Below are 24,387 nucleotides of genomic sequence, written 5' to 3'. Positions count from 1 at the left end.
TTTAAATTATATACATTCTTATCTCTCTCTTCTTTATATCCTTCTTCCACTTAAAATTCCAAATAAAAATTCTCATCACCTGGAAAGTAGGTTAACATCCTTCTTCATAAATGTCAGTATTTTCTGGTTCTCAGCCTCATAATGACACAAATTCTACATTAAATGAACTTACCAAGAAATCACTCTCAAATGCGATATGTGCTTACTATGGGAAAAATTCTGGTAAACAGAATGTTCTCAACCCTATCACCTGTTAATATAATATGTAATGCATATAAATGTAAAGTTCACATGTACTCAATAAAAATATAAACATTTGTTCAGGCATGACAACCACTGAGCATTTTCTGGAAAAACAATTGATCTCACAAGGGGCCGAGGAGAGTCAAGAAACATTTGACAAATAGTTCCTGCCTCTAATAGGCTTACTGACATGTTGGTATGACAGAGCTGGCCCCAAGTTTGGTCCTCTGCTTTTCTCAATATAGTTATTCACTCTGGGGGCTGGGCCTAGAAGAAAGGATGGATGGATGGAAAGAATGTGAGCAGGTGAATGGAAGGGTCAGGCGAAAATGCCTCCCCGAAGCTGCTTGTTTGCTGTGTGCAAAGGTCAGCTGAGAACAGCTGACCTGCATGGATGTCACTAAAGAAATTAGCAAAAGGCCGTGAATTTGTGCACGTGTCCTTGGAAATAAATGTGGGAAGCAACTTAGCTGGGGAGGCCATTTTCTCCTTCAGATTTTGGTCTCTCCCCTTCTCTCAAAACACCATGTGTTTCCAGTAATTATTCCTTCACTGCTGAGCTCCAGAGTGAAAAGCTGCCTCTACAGTTCACTTTTGAAGCTAAAGTTATTCAGCTCTTCATTTTCAAAAATACTGCAGACTAAGTAACCTGAGAGCACTCTCTCTGGACAGTACCTATGGGTACACGCTGTTAACGGATGGCTTAGCTCGAATGACAATAAAGGAAAACCTGTAATAGCTGTGACATTCAGAGGCCCTCACTGACATTCGAGTTTATTTAAACATGGTTCCGATTTGTCTTCTGGTTCTAGGGATGAGAAAAACATCGGGCGTCGGGACGCGGCCACTTGCCGCCTCCCTGTAGCTCGGCATCTCTGTGGGCCAGCGCTGCCCGTGGCCAGTTGGAGGGCACGCTGCTGGGGCCCGGCTGGGGCACAGAGCCACCCGGGACACTGCATGCGGGAATGCCCCCAGGCCCACCTGCCGCTGCCTATTCCCGGCCACGCTGCTTACGTGATCCTGATTGGGTAATTTTTGAATCCCACTGTTTTTGATTGGATGTTAAAGCTGTTGTTGATTGGCTGTTAAAGCTTGTTGTTGATTGGATGCTAAAGCTTGTAGTTGATTGGACGCTTCTTGAGCCCTACCAAGGGTATAAAAGCAGGGGCAGAAGCGCAGGAAAGGGTCAGAAGATTGGAAGATGAGAAGAGAGCTGTAACACTAGGTGGGCTGAGCCTGCTGTAGAAGAATAAAGGCTGTTCTCCGACTCTTCTTCGTGTGCTGCTCGGTTCTTTCCCCAGTCAAAAGAATAAGAGCTGTGACAAGAGCTGTAAGGCTAGCTGTACACACTGCCAACACTAGAATTGCCTCTTTTGTAGTAATGGGTACCAAATAGAATGGTTGTCTTATTACGGGGTAATTACCATTACCATGGTATCATGTTTTCACGAGATTTCTTCTAGAACAATATCAGCCTCTCTCTGCTCCCTCTCCGTTCTTCACCCATGGTTGATGAGTATGGAAGAGGGAAATAAGTATACTCAGAATGCAACTAAAAACCTTCTGAAATATCTCCTTTTTAGATCATCTTTATTGAGAAGTGCCTTCTATTTCTCTCATCAATATAGTGAATGAGATCTGCCCCATCAGAAGAACCATCAGACTACCCAGTCATGCCATCATTTGTATATGTTTAAAAGAAGAGTATAATATTAGAAAATCTTTTAGTGCACATTTAAAACATTTCTCAGTTGGCCTTGTATGTATAAAGTTGATAATCTCATCTCTCTGTCTCCTATTTATTGATACATTCTAAACTCTGTGTACAAAGATAGAGCATGAGTACAAGAGTTAATTATTGCTCTTTCTAATACACCAACAAGATGTAATGTAGATTCACCCAGTTTCCTATGACTATGACCTCATCAGTAAGCTGATGTATGGTTTGGATAACCTAAAAGTTCCCAAGTCCATAGGCTATATAAAATATCTTTTATTTATACCCCAGTCTTAGCTTCAGGGTCCCCTACTATAAACTACTTTTCTAGTAGATACTTGCATATTTTTAATAATCCAGAATATTTAGATATACCATTTTCTATTTAGAGAATTCCTGAATTCTAATCTATGGTGTTAGCAGGCCCTTCTTTGGTGAACCAACACCATCTACCTCTAAGCCTGACTTTAACCCTCCTGAAATGCTGTAACTATTTCAATACCTTTTAACTGATTTCTTTACTACTTTAATGAATGTGTATTCTGTTAAATGTAGCTAAGAACATGAACAAATCCTCTGAACTCCTAGGTAAAGTTAGCCAGAACTACCTACCCCCACCTGCAACCCCACTGGCTACCATGGTCTTCATTAATCTTCATTGGTGGCTTTGCTCCTAAAAATATCATTAAATCCAAGAGACAAGGATTTAACAAAAAATCGCGTACATCAGATGCAATTTTACTTTCCTAGTCTTAGAAGAATTTCACAACATGTTCAATAAACTTCCTCTAAATATGAGTTTATTTCATTTTGAACTCTGAAAACACAAACTGCCTATATATTGCAATTGACCTTCCTGAACTTAGGCTGCTTTCTCAAGGGAGCAGAGAAAGCTAAATTTATTGAATATGAACTATGGGTAATGCACTGAGAAAAATGCTTTATGTACAAATGTCCTTTGACTTTGCAATTCTGACTACAAAAGCTACATGAGTTCTCTATTTTTACTTTGCAGAAAAGAAAGCAAGGCTCACAGAAATTATCAATATGGAACTTGCTAACAGTCGCACAGTCAGGACTCCAACACAAGTCTATATGATTCCCGCTATTTTCTTTCCCAACACAGTGCAACACAGTCTCATTTTTAAATCTAGCTTATAAAAAATTGAAGAACATGTCAGGTATAATATGTTGTATTTCCAGAAAAAGCCTCAGGGCATGATGGTTTCCATGGAAACATGGAATAGCAGAAAAGGAGAGAACTGAAGCTAGAATGAGCACATACACTAGGATAGGACAGTACTGGTTGGTAGGTCCTAAGGAGTAGGCTCCTAGGTGAACCTCTCAACACTTAGCAGCTTCATCCACATTGTAGAAAAAGGGTCGTGTTATTTTCATGATAGCCACTAGAGTGATTTCTACAGTGGTTAGTCACAAGAAACCAGAATTATAGTTATTCATAAGCTGTAACTGGACCATGAGTTCAGTTCTGTGCATTCATTAAACAATTAGTGTCTGATATATATCAATTATAATTAAGTATTGAGGGTACAGAGAATAATTGGATATTGGGAATATCTGACTACTGGTAGCAGAATTCAGCCACTGAGTATTGAGATCATAACAGAATAACATTTCTAAAATGGAGAGGAAATCTGAAGAGTCAGAGTATTAAAAAAATTGTAAACTATAGGTAGAATCTTAGCCACACTATTGGCAAGAATTGAAGTGAGCTCTTGAAGCACATTGCTAAAGGCCAGTGGTCGCAATATGGACACCAGATTCTAGATCTATATCTAGATATGATTGAAATTTCAATAATGACCCTTTCATTTAGGTTTATATTCTTGTATTTTAATAAAGATTCCTAAGTCTCAGATTCAAGAATGTGATTTCATGGATTTTTATGGCATGGTTCACAACTTTTCACTAAACTCAAGTTAGCCCTGAATATTTTGCTCTTCAATTCTGTTTCCAACTCTTTGTATGTACTTTATGGCCCAGGTCATTATTAAACCATATATCACAACATTTTATCAAACTATTCAGTTTGATCTGTTTTCTTGGTGGAGAAGAGTAAATATTTAAAATCTTTTGAATTTGGATTTCATATTTGAGATTGATCAATTATCATTAGCATAATGATTAGTTGCCATTTGAACAAAGATCACTTTTATGATTTTTATAATAAACATGCACCAACTATATTGTGTAATTTGAGATAATTGTGGAGCTCCTGATCGGTAATATGTGTTCTTGTAATGGGTTTTCATAAATTTTAGATTTTCTAAATATCCATCAAATTTCCACAGAGATATAGATGTCAAACTCAGTCAGGATTAAAACAGAATGCTCAATCATCATCATATCACACAGTTGGGATTTCTCCAAAGTAAACTTATTCTTAACATCACATTCTCTGTGTTATTTGTCTACATACTTAGCTCCCAATTGCTAATGTTACATTGTTCCCTTTTCCTATTCCTTTCTGGGCTGTACAGGTATATAAATGATTTTTGGAGAAATTATCAACGCAAATACCAAACTTAATCATGATACATACATACATGTTATATACACTTGTTATATATAAAACTCTAATTTTATGCTGGATTATAGTATGAAAATGACAACAGTGATAATGTATATACACATAGAAATGATTTAGATTAGGGATCAGCAAACTTTTCTATAAAGGTTCAGATAATAAAGATATTAACCTTGTGGAACATATAGTCACTGTCACAGTATTCAACTTTGTTGTTGTAGCGCAAATGCAGCCATAGACAATATAAAAATAAGTGTGGCTGTGTTTCAATAAAGCTTTATTTACAAAAATAGTTGGCAAGCAGATCTGATCAATGGGCTATGGTTTGCTGTCCTTTTTCTTAGATACTCTCTGCAAGAACATTGGTGTTTATTAATAGTAAAAATAAAAACTATGGAATTTTTTTTGATCAAAGCTCAAAGTCTGAAATTAAAAGTGCAATTATCCCACATTTAAAGATAGCAAAAAAAAAATAAATAAATAAGTAGGCTAGACATAGTCTCTGAGGGCTTAACAAGGGTCAATAAAATAAGATCTACTGCAATCATCCACATCTTACTCTATTTCAATTGTCACCACATCACCCCACACTCCACTCCCTGGCTAACTTAAAGGAAAGAAGAGGATGAGAGAATTTTTCAACCTAAACATAAAAGCTTTCTGCTTTATGAGAAGTAAATGTTAGTGGTAGAAAAAAATGTCCTTCTGAGTAAAGTGATCACTAATTTCTCCTGTGCCCAAGGCAAGTTTCATGGCAGGAAACTCTAGCTCAACTACATCCAAAGATTTGAGAAGGAAAGATGATCACTTCATTCCTGGATGGAGAATGCACGAGCTGTAGGATCCTGAGTTCTATCTTTGTGCCACAACTAAAATGAGGTTGATCATAGGGAAGTAGATCTTTGGAGCATTTAACATATAACCTCTGCAACTTGAGACAATACATTATGATCAGTATCCATTTCTAGTCTATGGATTTCTAAGGACTTGAAACATGTTGGAGAAACATGGGTCACAAGAAAGTGCAAGGAACCAGTTATAATATTAAAAGAAGTGCAATTATGAAGAAGTACTAAAAGTACTAATTATACTAAATTGTACTAGTACTAGTACAGTACTAATACTTTTAGTACAAAAAGTACAAGAAGTGTAATTATGAAGAAGTATTATTAGAAGAAGTACAATATGTACTACAAGAAGTACAAGTCTAGCTCTTATATGCCTTCCCTCAAGATCTGCAGAAGAGGAACTTAGCATTTCTCATAAAAGGGCACAAACATTTTAGTAGGTGGCAAGCACTAGGAAATACCCAGGAACATTAAGCCTTTTGAGTAAGCAATTTACCCAATAATGACTTGGGGACATGCACCACTGTTGAGATTGAAGGAGAGCCAACTGACTGTCTCTGAAAGTTCCCTCATGAAAATAAAATGGATGAAACTGAATATTTTCCCAAAGAAACTCCCATACAAATCATATTGGTGGAGTTGGGTTCCGCCAATAGAATACGGACTCAGACAGATTGATATTTTCTTGTGACCAATACAAACTAGATAAGTAGAAATCATTATTTCCCATGTGTGCGTGTGACTGCAACACTGGTACTAGCTAAACAACGATAGAGCTGTCTTTATCACGGTTCACTGTGTCTTCTCCCTTTACTCCCATCAGAGGTACAACTCAAATCCATGACAGGGGGAGAGAAAAAGTATATATTTAAATTGAGTTTGAAACTTAACTTTTAAAATGACCTAGAATTTTATTACCTAAAGGAGAAATGAAAGTTGTGGAACCTTCACAAGAGATTAAGAGATGTGAAAGAAGTACTTTGTATGTCATGCTTGAACACAGTAAAATTAAAATATTTTAAATTTATGACCAATAGACCAAGTCAATATGTAACCAATAGAATGATGGTTAGTTTACTCAGAACATTCAAAATTATGATAAGATGATTTAGGAAAATTATCCTTCAAAAACAGGAAGAACTTCATCTGTGGTATAGAAATTACTATATATAATATGTGGATACATTTTATGTAGGCCACCCACCCATGAGATTGACCCCAGTTGTTATGTCTATCGATTAAGTGCATTTCTTCAAGAAATGAAGAAAATGCTGATTAATTCCTGTTCCACTCATTTATCATGGATCCTAGAACATCCAGGATTGATTTCCCTGGAAATAATTCATTTACATGGGTCACATACACCTAAAGTAAGGGTCGAGAAGCAGTCTTTGTTTTTCTGGGCATGGTTGAAGTAGCATTGCATTCTCAAACTATAATGACGGCTTGTTCCGTGGCCATGTAATAAAGGCAACAATATTATCATGTACCAAGGCGATGAGTATACCATAACCCACTGGTTATTTGCTGTGTCTGAATTCACAATGAAATGTTTCCAATTACTATAGGGTCAGATACTCATTACGAGGGGAGTAAAGGAACCAAACCTTTTAAATATCATGTGACTATTAAATACCTTGTCTCACAAAATCCTTTAACTAAACAGTTCTGCTTTCACTAACAGTGTGAACTCCAAATATTACAATTCATTGCCCTTAGAGCATGATGTCCAAATTGCATATTGTATCCAGCAAAAGAAATGATAATTTTGCTTCTTTTTTCATGCATCCCAAAAAATGTCAGAGAAATGATAAATATTATAGATTTTTTAAACTAGTCAAGGAAACAGTTTTAACATAAGGTATTATCCTATGAACATCTGGGGAAAAATAGGTTAAAGACTCAAAGGTACATAGAAAAAAAATAATACAGTATTTTATTTTTCAATGTAACTTGATTTGTATGAAGCCATAATAAGAACGAATATTCTAAAGATATTTGAGCACAGATATAAGACTGGGTTCTAAGTATGAATAAAGAACAGTAACATATTTAATAATTTGGTAGATCAGTGCCTTTTGAATATTTAGCAGAGGTATGTAGAAAAACAAAGCAATAAACAATAAATCAAATAACTTTAGCTATAAGTGTAGGTACTAGTATATATAGAAACATCATAATAAGTGAACAGATATATAATCATTAGTATGAGGGTGTCAGTGAAATGTGGTAAGTTAAACATAAATTTATTTCTATTTCTTCCTAAACTCACAGAAATAATATTTTTTAGAGATATAAAGCAGCATAGACAAAACAACAGGAAAGAAGATGACAACAGATTAAAGATATCAAAAAAAATTTTTTTTAAATAGAAAGCAGAATAGGTAGAGATAGCTGAATTGTCAGAATAGAGAAAACTAAGATTTAATTGCTTGCAGAAGAGTGAGGTGATCGGGAACAAACTCCTGGACACAGAAAAATTCAAACTCAAAGCTCCAGGATCTCTCCAGAAAAAGGGTTGGCTCTTTCAAATAATAGCAGAATTTTTTGAAAACTTGTATTAATATATGTAAAACTGTATAAAATTCTAATATCAATCCTACCCAACACAGGACTACTTTTCATCCATCCTGGAAGACACTTAGATACTTACTCCATGAATGTTGAGGTCTAGAAGGTTTCCAGTCTTGGGAATACCAGGCATAACTGAGTGTGAGGTAGCTATATTGAAAACATGGTGATTAAGTGTAATTCTAGATTGTGAAAAGTAAAATCCCCATCTTCTCTATGCAACACCCAGAGATATACCTCCTTGGATGGACAATGAAAGATGTTTTTGCTAAGGAACCTGACTGGCCCAAAATGAAATGAAAATTTAAGATTAATGTAATCATGCCAGGACCTCATGGCTGGTGTCTGAAGTGAGAACAGGGTGTTAGGTACCATGCCCTTTATCTTGTGGGGTCTGTGCTAACTCCAGGAAGCTATTGTCAGAATGGTATTGCAGTACTGGTGTCAGAACATATGGAATCCAGAAATAGAAGAGCCTACACAGGAGAAAGGTGAAGAAAATTCCAAGGTTGCTTATCTGAGAAAGCTCAGGTTAACAGTTTGAAGAAGGCCCAAAGAGAAACCAGCCCAGAATGCAGGCTGCAGATGGAGGCCTCCAGGAGAATAAAACCGATAGATGGCTTGGTCGGTTAGTTATATTTAGAGAATTTTTTTTAGTATTTGATACATTTTGATTGAATTGGTGAAAGCTACATAAAAAACTAAGCAAAGAATTAAAGCAATTATTCACTTCATGTAAACCCCAAAATTATAGTGAATAAAAATCATAATATATTAATACTATATGTCACTGTTCTAAAACAATAATTATAAAGGCATACAATTTATATGTTCCTCAAATACAATATAACTGTTTTGGAAATATGGGAGAATAAAAGTTAGTTCGATATGATAGAAGTATATCATCTTTCACCTTGTCAGTAAGTTGACAATATTGTCCAAAATTGAAAATTTAAGAAATCCCATAAAGAATATTATTTAGAAATATGAAGATATAAACCATAAACAGTAAAAAGAGCTGAAGATACTGCCTCTGGGAAATGAGATCCAAAAGTATGCTACAGCCCTTCCATAACCTGGGCCATTATGAGGATCCAAATCCCTTTGGTGATTAAGCATTCAAAATTCAGAAATTTTCAATTTAGAGAGGCAATATAGTGAAAATAATGCATATTGTGTAACACTTCCAATGGAGCTTGGGGCATCGTCTTATAATTATATATATTCATACCTTTGACATGAAACATTTGAATGTTCACCATCCATAGATTACAAAATAATGTATATAGATAGATAGATAGATAGCCTTATTTCACTTTGGGTAAGATTTTGCTATCCAATTAACTTTAAAAAAATCTTTCATTTTTCAAAGCTTTTTGAAAATTTTAATTGTGGTTAAGGAATATATTTCACCTATTTGAAACTTTTGGTTTTAAAACTATGCATATGTTATCATTTAACAACAATAAAGATCCATTTTTAAAAGGCAGAAAGGTATACAATTAAGAAACATAACATTGAAGATGGCTTGACTTTCATTTTCAAGTAAACATGCAAGTTTATGAAATGTAACTGGTGAAAAAAATGCAAGAAAAGACAAATGTGTTTTGTATTCTTGGTGCTGAAGTAGCCAGATAAAGAGGGAACCAATTCTGTTAGTAGGAAGATAAATAAATAAATTACGTAAATTTGAATGTATAAAGGTATATTGTTAGAAGAATATAATAAATTAAGCATATCATCAAGAAAATATAATAAGATTAAATTAAGTTAAATTACTTTACAGTAAATTTAGAAAGAATACCCATGAACAATGTGTATAGAATATTTGAATGGTTTGACAATGGTGTCAAAGAATATTTCTTCATTTAATGATTTTAGTATTTCCAAATTGAGATTCTATAGTGTACAGGAAAGGGTTAAACCAGCAGACCTGGGTTGCTCAAACCCTGCACATTCCCAAGAAAGGCATTTTTATAGGATCTGGCCCTTGGCTGGCTACTGAGAGCTGAGCTCTGAGTCCTTGGAAGGTTTTACCTCACGGAATGATTTTGTATGCCTGCAGCCTTGGGCCATGCTGTACCAATTTGGCCAGATATTTTATGCTAACAATGTGATTTATGCTGAGCACCTGTTCTTTTCTCTGGGGCGGGGGAGTGGGGTCTGAGGTCTAAGTAGCAGAGTAGTTAGACACATAAGTCATATGCGGTACCTTACTGAGTGACCCCAGTACAAACCCTGGGCACCCTGGGTTTTCCTGGCCGGCAGTGCTTCACACATGGCACACATCATTGCTGGGAGAATTAGGTTCCTCCTATGAAAATGCATTAGCAGGGGACATCAGGACACTTGCACCTGTTTTCTCCCAGACCTTACCCCCTGCGCCTTTTCCCTTTGCTGATTTTAATCTGCATTCTTTCACTGTCATAAACCGTAATCCTGAGCATAAGAGCTTCTGAATCCTGTGAGTCCATCCAGTCAGTCATTGAGTTTGAGGGTGGTTTTGAGGATTCCCACCACATGTGAAATTAACAATTATCCTAAAATAGTGAAATTTGGCATTAAGTGTGCATGTGTTTCTGATGCCATAAAATTAGGTTACTAGGACTTACTTCTTTTGTTAAAGTTGGCAGCTATTTTTACTGTCATTTATTATACTATAAATTTATTTCAACTTGAGATCTTATCTTTTGTTGTTATTTTGCATTTTAATAGCCTACTTGAAGTCTAAAACTCTGTCATTAGAGTAGGGGCAATCAAGGATCTCTACATTTTTTTCTGATGCCCTCTAAATAGATCCATTACCTCACCAATTTTCCAGATAAAATTTAATCCTCAGTTTTGCTACAAGCCACAATGAGTAATAGGTGCTATGGGAGAGAAACTGTTAACCCTTTCAGCTGAGTTCAGGGTGGCCAATCAGCAGAATCTCATTTATACAATAAGTAATATAAAATTGTTAACTACTAAAAACAAATACATAGGGCTTGTAGCTAACTCATAGGGCTGTTTCGAAGACTGATGAAGATAAGTCTGAGAAGGGCTTTGTAAATTTAATAAAGATGCTAGTTATTATCTTTATTTGCATTTATAGATTAAAGCCGTAGCCAACTTGCTCAATGTGTTTCTTTACTCTAGACTGATACCTCTTCAGCTCCATAAAGAAGGAGAGATTTTCTAAGATTGCTCTTGTCTGGGTGATGTCCCAGTCAGAAGGGAAATGATTTTCAGAGTAAAATGCTGCTTAACAAAGTAGAAGCACAGGATCTGCAATGAGGCGTCCCCCAAATTAGGGTAAACACATTTCTTTTGAGTTGTATGTTATCAGATAACTGAAAGGGATTACATTGCCAAAGGAATTTCTAATTTGAAGAATAATTAGAAAAGATACGTTCTTACTAATGAACCAGTGTTTTCAAGGTTGATCAGAAAACGTAGGAAGACTAAATTTTTTGTGTGTAAACAAAGCTGCATCTGCTGTGATCATTAACTGAACACCCTTTTGTAATACATTAATTGGTGTTTTATATTTTGTCTTTGAGCTGTTGTTTCTGTCAAGTGTGCCCTGCCCCTTGCTGTGTTGTCTGGTCCTCTTGCCTCTAGTTACTGCAACAAGAAGCAACCCTGCAGGGACAGCACCAAGTCTTTTGCTTCCTGCTGTGCTTTCAAAACTCAGTTTCTATAAAAATACATGTCACATGTAGAAAATGGTTACTGTAACCTCTGAAAAGCATACCTTTTCTAAATAAAAAAAAAATGTGTTTCTTTTTTCTAGAGAAAAGTAATACATTGTAATTTGGAAAGGAAAGAAAGATTCTCTGTCCTCCACAAATCTCCTACTCCTTTCCTTTTCTTCACCTTGTATCTGATAGGGAAGTCTATTGGCATTAAGGAGAGGGCAGTTCAGCCCACATTCCTCAGTACCCCTTGCAAACAGAAAAGAAAGTACTAGCCTGACCGAAGGTATAGAAAAGAACAGAGTGTAAGTCTGACTTCCACTTCTTTTAATTTTCTCTCTCCTTATTCTCTCTTTTCTTCTACCCTATTTTGCAACCATCAGATTTAATAAAAAAATGAAAGCATGGCTGTGGAGAGACACAGAGACCACTACCAATGTAAATTCAGTGAATAAATATGATCATGAGTTATTTATATACTCAAGGACTATAATGAAGAGTAGCCTAAGAAAAATAAAACAAACAAAATCAGATTTCTTCACCACGATCATACAAAAGTAAACAAAATTCGCTGATTTTATTTCCTTTGCTAATATTCTGTGGTAAATTTATGATCTCCTTTTACTCCCAAACCAAATTACTTTCTTTTCATTTGTATCATATTTATTCATTCAACAATAATGTATTGATTGTTATGCTCACTATGTGCCATACTCTTTTAGGTACTGAGGATACAGATGAGGATCTCTGTCATGATGGAATTTATGTTCCGATGGAGAGGTCTAGACAAAATAAATAAATAAATGCACACAATAAAGAGATACATTAGGTAATGTACTTGAAAGTAACAAGTGCTTGGAGAGGAAGAAAGTTGGTGTGGCTCTAGAGGACAAAGGGAGGAGCAGCAGGATCTGAAGTCCGAGATACAGCCAGACTTGGGACTTGGCTCATGGTGGACTTTGCAGGCCACCCAAATGGCTCTGGCTTCTAATCTGCATAAAACGAGGAGCCGTTGGATTGTGAAACAGGAGAGTAACATTATCTCAGGAACTTTTTAAAGATTGCTGTGACATGAAATCATAGAAAGAAGTAAAATTATTAATATTTGTCACCCCAATTACTTCCTCCTTTTAGAAACCTGGGGGATTAGACTATGTTAGCAGAAAGGTAATGGAATGGGCCAGCAGGCTGGATTGACAATCCCGGGAGTCAAAGAATAGGTCCAAAAATGAAAATGCTGAGGCAAGCAAAACATTTGGAAAAATGTCCTAGCAATATCAAGAAATTGCTTGAGGGAATAAAACAGGAGTGAATCATTCCATCTCTCTTTTCTTCCTTAAGGATTCCTATTTTATTGTCAGCTCCTGACTCTCACTTCATTCATCACCCTGGTGGCTGCAGTTCATACAGGCCTCCTGGCTTGAATGCACCTGTCATCCGGAACATTTTGTGGTCAGGTCACTTCACAGACACATTATTCTCCTGCCCCTGCCTCAGCTCAACTCACTTCATTTGTTGCAGTTCCTTTTGATGTAATGTTTCCAAACTGCTGTATCAGAGACTTCACTCACATCAATTGCACAAGTATTCTGAAGTATATATTGTGCTGCAACCTCTTTATTGATGTTCTTCCAAGCAGAAGTGATCTTAAGAAAACACAACGTAATTTGTGAATATCCAGGATAAAAAGACAGCAGGAATATTTGGTATTCTTTTTAAAGCCTTTACAGGAAACAAACCATATTTATTCCATAATTATAAAGTTATTTATTTTGTTCAGGAAAAGAATAATTCTGCTAAGACTAACATGCAAAAATTAACAAATGGGGTTGACTAAATTAAAAAAACTCTGCCCTGTCAAGGAAACTGTCATGAGAGCAAACAGAGAACCTGCAAAATGGGAGAAAATATTCGCATGCTACACGTCTGATAAAGGGCTGATAACTAGAATCTATATAGAACTCAGGTAAATCAGCAAGAAAAAAATCAAACAACCCTATCAAAAAGTGGGCAAAGGACATGATCAGAAATTTCAAAGGAAGACAGACTAATGGCCAAAAAACATATGAAAAAATTCTCAACATCTCTAATCATCAGGGAAATGCAAATCAATACCACAATGAAATATCACCTAACTCCAGTGAGAATGGCTTTTATCAAAAAGTTCCCCCAAAACAGATGCTGACATGGGTGCAGAGAGAAAGGAACACTTATACACTGTTGGTGGACCTGCAAACTAGTACACCGTCTCTGAGAAGTAATATGGAGACACTGCAAAGAACTAAAAATTGACCTACCATTTGATCCAGCAATCCCACTACTGGGTATTTACCCAAAGGAAGAAAATGTCATTTCATAAAAAAGACACTTTCACTAGAATGTTCACTGCAGCACACTTCACAATCAGAAAGATATGGACTCAACTCATGTGCCCATCAATACATGAATGGATTAATAAAATGTGGTATATGTATACCATGGAGTACAACTCAGCCATAAAAATGCTGACCTAATACCTTTTGTAACAACCTGGATGGAACTGGAGACAATTCTTCCAAGAGAAGTAATGCAAGAATAGAAAAACAAACACCACATGTGCTCACTATTAAATTGGAACTAGTAGTTCAACACTCATGTGCACATATGGAAGTAAAACTCAACAGAAACTAAGCAGGTTTTGGGGGAAAGAGGGGATGGGTAAATTCACACCTAATGGGTACAATGCACACTATATGGGGGATGGGCACACTTCTAACTTTGACTCAAATGGCACAGAAGTAATTCATGTAACTAAAACGTTTGTACCCCACTAATATTCTGAAATAATAATAAAAAAAAAATAGGTGAAAGACACAGCAAGTTCCATGAGGCATCAGACAGCTTGTAAGTGTTATGGACTGAATCGTGTTCTCTCTCCCCTGCCACAAAATTCATAGATTGAAGCTCTACCCCAACACTGTGACTGCATTTGGAGATAGACCTTTTAAAGGGGTAATTATGGCCAAATGAGACCATAAGGGAGGTGCTCTAATCTAATAGGACTGGTGTCCTTATAAGAAGAGGAAGAGACACCAGGGGCATTTGAGGAAACAGTGAGGGGGTAACTATCTGCAAACAAAGGACAGCGGCCTTAGAAGAAACCAGACCTGACAGCATCTTGATTTCAGACCTCTAGCCTCTAGATTTGTGAGATAATACATTTCTTTTGTTTTACTCCAGAAACACCCTTCTGTCACATTTTGTTGTGGGAACTCATGCACAACCACACCCGGCTAAATTTTTCTATTTATAGTAGAGGTGGGGTCTCATTCTTGCTCAGGCTGTTCTTGAACTCCTGAGCTCAAGCGATCTTCCTGCCTCGGCCCCCCGGAGTACTAGGATTATAGGCATGAGCCACTGCACCTGGACTTTAAATTGCTTTTATTATAATAAGTAAGGTCATAGTTGGGAAAGCAAATTCAACAAATCTTTCAGCACACCTTCATAAAAAAATTTACTGTATAATATTGAAAAATACTCAAAAGCCTTCATTAAAAAATATCCACTTTTTTCTGTGTATTCCGCAATGGCCTAATGTAGAAACTATGATGTTTTGTCTAAGCCAAGCATGGCACAAGAGATGCCACATATAATAATATTTCTTTTCTCATCTACATTACATATTTTACAAGAACATATCTTAAAATAACACACACACACACATGCACACAACAGTTTCACAGCACTTAAAAAATATGCTGGGTATATTTAGCACCAATAACTTATTTGCAACTCTATACCTAATTATTCAACCAGTATTTTAAAATTACATACTTATTTAAAAATCTCATAATTTTGAATCTTGATTTTCCAAACAACCCAGCTGCCTTGTATTATTGTGGACTCAACTACTTTACAAAAAAAAAAAAAATATGTCAGTGGAAGCTCTGAAATTCATTCATAGTGAATAACCCAGACAGCTTATTTTTTATAGCATTACCTCTTAACTTGAACTTTGGAGAGTCCATAAGCACTCCAATACTGGGTATAAAATTTTATACATGCATACATTTTTCTAGGGGGGATATCCATGGCTTTTATCAAATTCTCAAATAAGCTGTCAGTCTAGATGAGTTGAAAAGTTGAAACCTCATAAGTACCATCAACTCCTGGATTCCAAGAGTAATGAAAATTTCATTTATTAAACCTGGATAATAGATAAAAGGGTATTTGAAGTAATACTTTCTAATAGTGTCTGACTCTTAAAAATGGTTCATAACCAAGTGTAACCCATTTATTTAAGAATGAATTTCCTAAAGAAAAAAAGCAATAAATAAAAAATGTCTTTAAATCAAATCATTGCATCCAATGTTTCAGGATAAGGAGATATTTAATATACAGAGATAACCAGAGAGACAGACAAGTTTGAGTGTAAAAAGATTTGCACTCAAATATGTTGAAATCTACATACTAAACTCTTACAGATTACTCCTGAGAATTAAAGAAGCTTTAACTATTTTTATCATGTAAGATGAAACACCGAGTGTGATTGTTGGGATCTTCGTGAAGTCCCTCTTTCATCACAGGGTAAAACCTGTGCTCTATAGGAAGTGCTGGCTGGAAGAGTCAGTTCAAAGCTATTTGAATTAAAGATAAATCTTTGTACTGATAAAATGGCGGATTGGTGGGGACCTCCTGGCTCTCTGCTCCCAGAGTGGAAGGCGAAGAACACGGACAGGTACACATGAGTGGATCACTTCCCCACATGAGCAGAGTCGCGAATCTGCAGAGAAGCAGCAGGGGACAAGCAGTGTTGCCTTGCCTTTTCACTGTTTTAAAACTTAAAATTATTCTTCCTCTTGTTTTGATAAGTATTTATTGCCGCTTGGTCCCAGGACAGTTTTTCAATGTTTCTCTGTATCACTGGAAGTCTTAAAAGAGAGAGAAAATGGAAAGAAAAAAGCACCAGCACTTACATTTTTGTTTAAAAAAGTAAAATAAAACCACCACTCATGTTTTATGTTTAATTTAATCTGCATAATTTAATTTGCCTATTAGTAGATTCATACCAATTAGAGAAATTTAAAAAAGTATCCCAAATGTCAGATTCACTTAAATTATTTTAAACCTTAAATCTACAACTTACGGATCTTACAATTCAACACAGTAAGGAATTAGAAGCAGCTATTATTTTCAAATTGTTAGGTTAAACAAGAGTAACTGTGAAAATGATGATGACATCATCTATTCCCTCTAAAAGATTATGTTCTAGTGAGGAAAACAAAACAGGCCAGAAAATAATTACAGTTTTAGCAAAAATAAAACAAAAAATTGCATGAAAATTTAGTTTCTTTTTCTTTCAGAGGCTAACTTTGTGTCATGTGTGTGTTCAAGAAATAAGATTTTAAATATTGTCATGGATCCATCACTACTAACATCTTCTTCCTCCAACTCAATCCCTTACCCAAATCACCATATTGGAATTGTATATATCCTTTTGTAAATGTATCTATACCTATAGTAACAGACAGTATTGTTTTGTGCAATTTTTAAATATTCAATGAAAATCATAGATCCATTTGATTTTCTAGAGAAAATATTCTAACTTCTGTTTCATTCTTCATCATGCATCTGTTATTAATATTTCAATATTTGTTAAAGTTTTTTATTTAGAAAAACGAGAATTATTTACTATCCGTGACTAAGTGACATGGATACAAATTAATCCAGATAAAATGGACAAGAAACCTATGAAATAGTGAATTAAAAGACTGAGGCATCTTTACATTTGCAAATCAAATTAAATTATGAAGAGAAAATGTTAGGGGGCAAGATGGCCAGATAGAAACCTTCAGTGATTACCCCACCACACCCAAACACTTCATTCAACAACTGTGCATGCAGATAAGCACCTTGAGAAGAACCAAGAATCAGGTGAGTGATCATACTACCTGCTTTCAATATTATATCAAGGAAACCCCTTTCCAAACTCCCGCGACAGTGCCGTGCCAGTGTACCTAGTGCAGAGAGAATCGTGTGCCTGAGGGCAGAGTGAAGTGATTGTGAGGCTTTCTATTGAAACTCAGGGTCATCTTGGCACAGCGAACATAGTCCAGGGCAGAATTCTGCCAGAGGCCACAGATGGAGCATTTTGACCAGAGGAAAATCTTCTACCTCAAAGCCTGAGTTCCCCCTAGGCCCACCACTGGCAGAAAAAGAGCAACCTGGGGCCGGTACTAAATTTGTAAGGCAGTTGGGCCACAATGGCCAGTGAGACACCAGTGGTGGAGGCCAAGCCAGTGCTGTGCCATCCCTGCCCCAACTACAGGCAGCACGGCTCAGAGAGAGTCCTCTTCCACTTGAGGAAAGGAAAGAGAAGAACTCAGAGGACTTTGTTTTGCAACTTGGATACTAGCTTAGCCACAGTAAAATAAAGTACCAAGCAGACACCTGAGGTCCCGATTCCAGGCCTTAGTTCCTGGACAGCATTTCTGGACCCACCCTAGGCCAGAAGGAATCATGCTGCCTTGAAGGGAAGGACCCAGTCCTGATAGGAATTGCCACCTACTGACTAAAGAGCCCTGGGGCTTTGAGTAAACATCAGAGGTAGCCAGGGGCCTTGGGTGACACTGGGTTGGCTTCAGTGTGACCTGGTGTTGGTGGCCACAAGGGAGAGCCCACATCACTCCTTTCCCAAATCCAGCAGCCCAGCACAGAGAGTGAGGGAAGAAAGTGAGGAATTTTGCCTGGTAATCCAGGGAATTCTCTTGTACTCACCCAAGCTCACCAAGGAGGTCAGAGCATTACTGAGCTTGGGGCACTCCCAGTGCTGATATGGCTGCAGGGACCAAAGACTTACACTACAATACTCAATTCCATGTGAGTATGTGGAAAGCCTTCTCCAGAAAAGGTTTGAACAATCCAGGACTGTAAGGATTAAAATAAACACCTAACTCTTCCATCCCCAGATATCAATGAACATCTATAAGCATCAAGAACATCCAGGAAGACATGACCTCACCAAATGAACCAAATAGGTTACCAGTGAACAATCCTGGAGTGATGGAGATAGGTGACCTTTCAGACAACGTATTCAAAATACTCCTGAAGAAGTTCAATGAATTTCAAGACAATGCATGGAAGGAATCCAGAAGCCTATAAGATAAATTTAATAAAGAGATCGAAATAATAAAAAATAATCAAGTAGAAATTCTAGAACTCAAGAATTCAATCGACAAACTGAGAAATGCATCAGAGTCTCTTAACATCAGAATTAACCAAGTGGAAGAAAGATTAGTGAGCTTGAATGCAGGCTATTTGAAAATACCTGGCCAGAAGGAAAAAAGAAAAATAGAATAAATAAGAATGAAGCTCACCTACGATGAGATCTAGCAAATATCCTCAAAAGAGCAAATCTAAGAGTTATTGACCTTAAAGAGGAGGTAGAGAGAGAGACTGGGGTAGAAAGTATATTCGAAGAAATAATAACAGAGAATTTTCCAAACCTAGAGAAAGATATCAATATTCAGGTACAAGAAAGTGACAGGACCCCCAGCAGATTTAACCCAAACAAGGCTAACTCAAGGTATTTAATAATCAAGCTCCCAATGTCACAGATAAAGAGAAGATCCTAAAGGAAGCAAGAAAAAGAAAAAAAAAAAAAAAAAAAAAACATACAAGGAAGCTTCAATATATTTGGCAGCAGACTTCTCAGTGGAAACCTTCCAGGCCAGGAAAGAGTGGCATGGCATATTCAAAGTGCTGAAGGAAAACAAAAAACCCTTAAACTTTGAATATTATATCCTGCAAAATATCCTTCAAACATTAAAAAGAAATAGATTTTCCCAAGTAAACAGAAGCTGAGGGATTTCATCAACATCAGACCTGTCCTACAATAAATGCTGAAAGGAGTTCTTCAATCTGAAACACAATAATGTTAATGAATAATAAGGAATCTTCCAAAAGTACACAATTCACTGATAACAGGAGGGGCACAAATACAGAACACTCTTTTGCTGTAACTGCAATGTATAAACCACTTATATCTTCAGAAGGAAGACTAAAAGACAAATCTATCAAAAATAAAAACACCAACTTTTTGAGAGATAGATAGTATAAAAAGATATGGATAGAACCAACAAAAAATTAAAAAGCAGGGGGTCAATGGAGTTAACGTGCAGGATTTTTGTTAGATTTCTCTTTGCTTGTTTATTTGTTTCTTTATAAGCAGAGTTGTCATATGTTTGAAACAATTGGTTGTAAAAGGTGTTTTTGCAAGCCTCATGGTAACCTCAACTCAAAAAGCCTGCAACAGATACACAAAAAATAAAATCAAGGAATTAAAACACCCTACCAAAGAAAATTACTTTTAACAACTTTTAATTTTGTCCAGTGTGATTTTTCTTTGACAGTGTTTTCTCTAATTCACTTTTATAACTGCTAGGACTCATGTGATGAGTACTCAGCTAGCCATAATTTTCTGTATTATAAAATCTGGCAATTGGAGAGAGGGCCACTGTTTTCACAGATGGTGAAAAAACATTGAAATGAACAAATCCTCTTTATTAGTATGTTTTCTACTTATACTCAAAAGATACATTTTTATCATTCAAATTGCAATGTTTGCATTTCTTCTTGGAGGCTCCATTGGAGAATCTGTTTCCTTGCCTTTTTTTTCATCTTATAGAGGCCAAACCCACATTGCATGGTACATGACCCCCTTCCTCCACCTTTGAAACCAGCAACTTGGTATCTCTCTGACCATTGTTCCACAATCACATTTCCCTCCCAATTTCGTCTCTCTGGCTCTCTCTTCCTCTTTAAATACCTTTGTGATTAATTACACTGGGCCCATCTGGAAATCCAGGACAATCTCAATGTTTTCAACTGAATCATATCTGCAAAAGCCATTTCTTTATATATTATAATATATTTGCATGTTCTGAGGAGTAGGACATGGACAATTTTGGGGGTCATTATTCTGCCTATCTCAACAATTGACTTCTTTCTTTTTTTTAAATTTTTTTTTAAATCTCTTTTTTTTATTTCAGTATATTATGGGGGTACAAATGGTTACATATATTGTCCTTGCCCCTTACCCCCTGAGTCAGAGTTTCAAGCCTGTGCATCCCCCAGATGGTGCACATAGCACTCATTAAGTATGTATATACCCATTTCCTCCTACCCCCTCCCATCTGCCTGACTCCAGATAAATGTTATTCCTGTATGCGTACTTACTTAGGTGTTGATCAGTGAAACTAATTTGCTGGTGAGTACATGTAGTGCTTATTTTTCCATTCTTGGGATACTTCATTTAGTAGATGAATTCCAGCTTTATCCAGGAAAATACAAGAGGTGCTAGATTACCATTGTTTCTTATAGCTGAATAGTACTCCATTGTATACATGTACCACATTTTATTAATCCACTCATGTATTGATGGGCACTTAAGTTGTTTCCATATCTTTGCGATTGTGAACTGTGCTGCTATAAACATTCCAGTGCAGATGTCTATTTTATAGAATGTCTTTTGTTCTTTTGGGTAGATGTCCAGTAATGGAATTGCTGGATCAAATGGTAAATCTACTTGTATCGCTTTAAGGTATCTCCATATTGCTTTCCACAGAGGTTGAACTAGTTTGCAGTCCCACCAGCAGTGTACGAGTGTTCCTATCTCTTAATTAATCAATGGCATTTAAAAAATTGAGATTATAGACCATTTTTCTAGGTTTAAATAGACTTAAGAGATGTAACAGAATGTTAATGTGTGGTCACTTTAAATACTAATTCAAACTATAAAAGATAATTTTGTTAGGTATGATGAGAAAATATGAGAAAATATGTATTTTAATGACACATATGGAAGTATATAGGGGATTATATGATTTCTGGACTGTCTTTAAAATACCTCAGCAAAGACAAAAGATGAAAATGAGGAACAGTAAATGAACAAAAAATGCAGCTAAACCTAGAATATATAATAGTGACAGATGTATGGGGATCGACTATGTTGTCTTCATATGTATATTTGTGAATTTTCATAATAAATATTACATATATTTGTTAAAATAGATTAAAACTAGATTATAAAGTTTTATGTATAATATAAACACATTTTGGTTTTTTATATAATATATAATAACAAATGTGTGTGTGAGAGATCAGTATGTGGAAAAGCACACAATATAATATTAACTATGGTTATCTCCTAATGAAGTAATTATGGACAACTACTCCCCTTTATTTTATTGTATTTTAGTTTTGACTTGTCTACTTTTTATAACTGGTCTATAATGAGAAAGTACTATACAGTTAATGATGAAAATGAGGGGTACCAACAGCATAGGTTTTTGTCTTCCAAGACTCAGAAAAAGAGGAGAGAACATGTATTGACCACACACTTCCTGCAAGACATTGTACCACAAGCTTTTTGTGTATGTGTCATATGATTCTTATGGCAATCTCATTAGGTTCATACTATTATCCCCATAAGATAAATTCCTCAGTGGCATACAGTGAGCAGATAATGATTTGGGATTTAAATCTATATCTGTCTGATTTTAAATCCAATTGTTTTTTCAAATGCCATGCTAACACTACTCTGTTTCTCTGCACTCAGCACAAACAGGCTCATGCATAGATTTAACAGAGGGAGTTTAAGTCACTTGTTCCAGCTATTTATTGATCTGGAAAACTGGGTCACTTCCCTTCAAGCCCAGCTTGCACTGTGGTTCTCAATAAGCAAAACTGCCATCCACTTGAGAAATAAAGACCACTTAAACAGCATTGCCATACTTGCTTCTACTATTCTAGAACAAGGGCACTCATGGGCTTATTTTTAATTCCCTTATCCCTGCTGGAACTCTGTAGCTGCCTTGCACACAGCTGTAGCCTCTAAGAGAACTTGACTGCAAAGAACCCTCTCTTTCCCACAAGGCATCACACCTGGTTCCCTAAAAGTCCACTCACTGCCCCACCACTGTTCTTTTGGATGTGGAACATCTAGGTCATGTCTTATTTGTTATAGTGATGTTCAATAGAAAAAACGGGTGTTTATTTTACCTAAAAATAAGATTAAAGATGAGTGTTACAGGATAAAAGCAGTATTATTTACAGAAAGAGAGCAGATTGGTTCTACTTATTTTCAACGCAGCCAGCCACCCTGCCTTACAAAACAAGCACCTATCTAAGATTCCTGTGACATAGCCCTTCCAAATATCAATAACCTTATTAAATTGTGTCCATCAAAATAAAAAGCAAGGACTGGATAGTGGAAATTCAGATTTAAGCTCTCTCCACCAAAAGCTATAATTTAAAAAGTTACATGCTAAAAGTATGTTGATGTCCTTTGATTTGAGGATATGTTAGAGAATTTATATGATCTATTCTTAGTCTTTTAGGATATGATAAATTCAAGCTATTTGAAATCTAAGTTCTTAATAAGCCTGATGTGTTTTACAACTGATTGTCTAATAAAAAGAGACCATATCCTCAGCAAGGAATATGTTAACACACACACAGATTTCCAACCTATTATTCTCTAAGCTCTGTTTTTTTGTTGTTATTGTTGTTGTGGTTTGTTTGTTTGTTTGTTTTGCCTCATTACATTGGTTTAACCCACCTACCTCTTTTGCAGCCCTCTCACCAGAATTCAATTTTGTTGTTTCTCACTAGAGCTACCAAAGTAGATTCCTGGTGGGTCTGCCTGCTTCCATTATTACCCTCCATCAAACCACCTTCCACAGCAAAGCCAAATGGTTTTCCATAAAGCATATATACCTGTAAACTTTCCATTATCTGCCAGATATGATCCCAGTTATTTAGCATGACATATATGGCCCTTTATAACTTTAACTTTGCTGATTTTTCAACTTCATCTTCTATTACTCTGCAATCTTCACTCTGAAGTTAAATGACCCAAAGTCACTTATACGTTCCTGAAAAGACTAGGAAATCTCAAATCTCAGAAATGACTCCCTTCCACTTACACTTTTGCAGCATTCCCCTGGCCATATACATTTAGAAAACAATTTAAAAATGATTTAAAAATGATCTATTTCTATTTAGCAGTGCCCCTTAGGAATCTCTCCAGATATTACATGGTTTGTTTTCCTAAACCCATTGCTTTAGAACCTAAAACAGTGCCAGGCCTTTAATTCTGCTACAACTTTTCTCCTCTTTTCTACCATCTCTCTCATAAGTGGGCCCTGCCTTATACCCGAATTCTGTCCAAGGTAAAGACCTTGATCTAGTCAAAGGAGAGCAATCCCTCAAAAGAAAACTGTTGTTCCTTCTTTCAAGAATGTCCACCCCTTTCCACCATCTTTATTATTTGGGAATGCTCCTATAATATCTTAAGTCTCAACTCACAAGTCAACTTCTCTGAGAAGCATTCCTTAATATCTCCAGGTAGACCAAAGCTCTTCCTTTTCTCCACTCCCATAGCATCATTTTTATCCTCTTTCAATCTCAGATATGTGTTTTCTTTTCTTACCTCTCTACATTGTGAGCACATGGGGTCAAAGGCCATCTTCTATATCCAATTTATAGGATAGGAACTGGAATGTAACTGGTGCTTTCTAAATTTTCTTGAATTAATAAGTTGAAAAAAATCATGCTCATTTTCTGTTCACAATTCTCCTGCTCATTCTTTTCACCTCAAGTCTTTTGTTATTAGTACCATTTGTTCCTACATGCACCAACATGAACATATTTGAATGATACAGTATGTTAAGGAAATACTGTAAAGTCTGGGAAGAAGACAGGGAATAGTCAATATTTGATTTATAAAAGATGCCAAAGGGA

This window comes from Microcebus murinus, chromosome 11, assembly GCF_040939455.1.
Source record: "Microcebus murinus isolate Inina chromosome 11, M.murinus_Inina_mat1.0, whole genome shotgun sequence".
In the NCBI taxonomy this organism is placed as follows: Eukaryota; Metazoa; Chordata; class Mammalia; order Primates; family Cheirogaleidae; genus Microcebus; species Microcebus murinus.
This window is presented reverse-complemented; position numbering follows the sequence as displayed.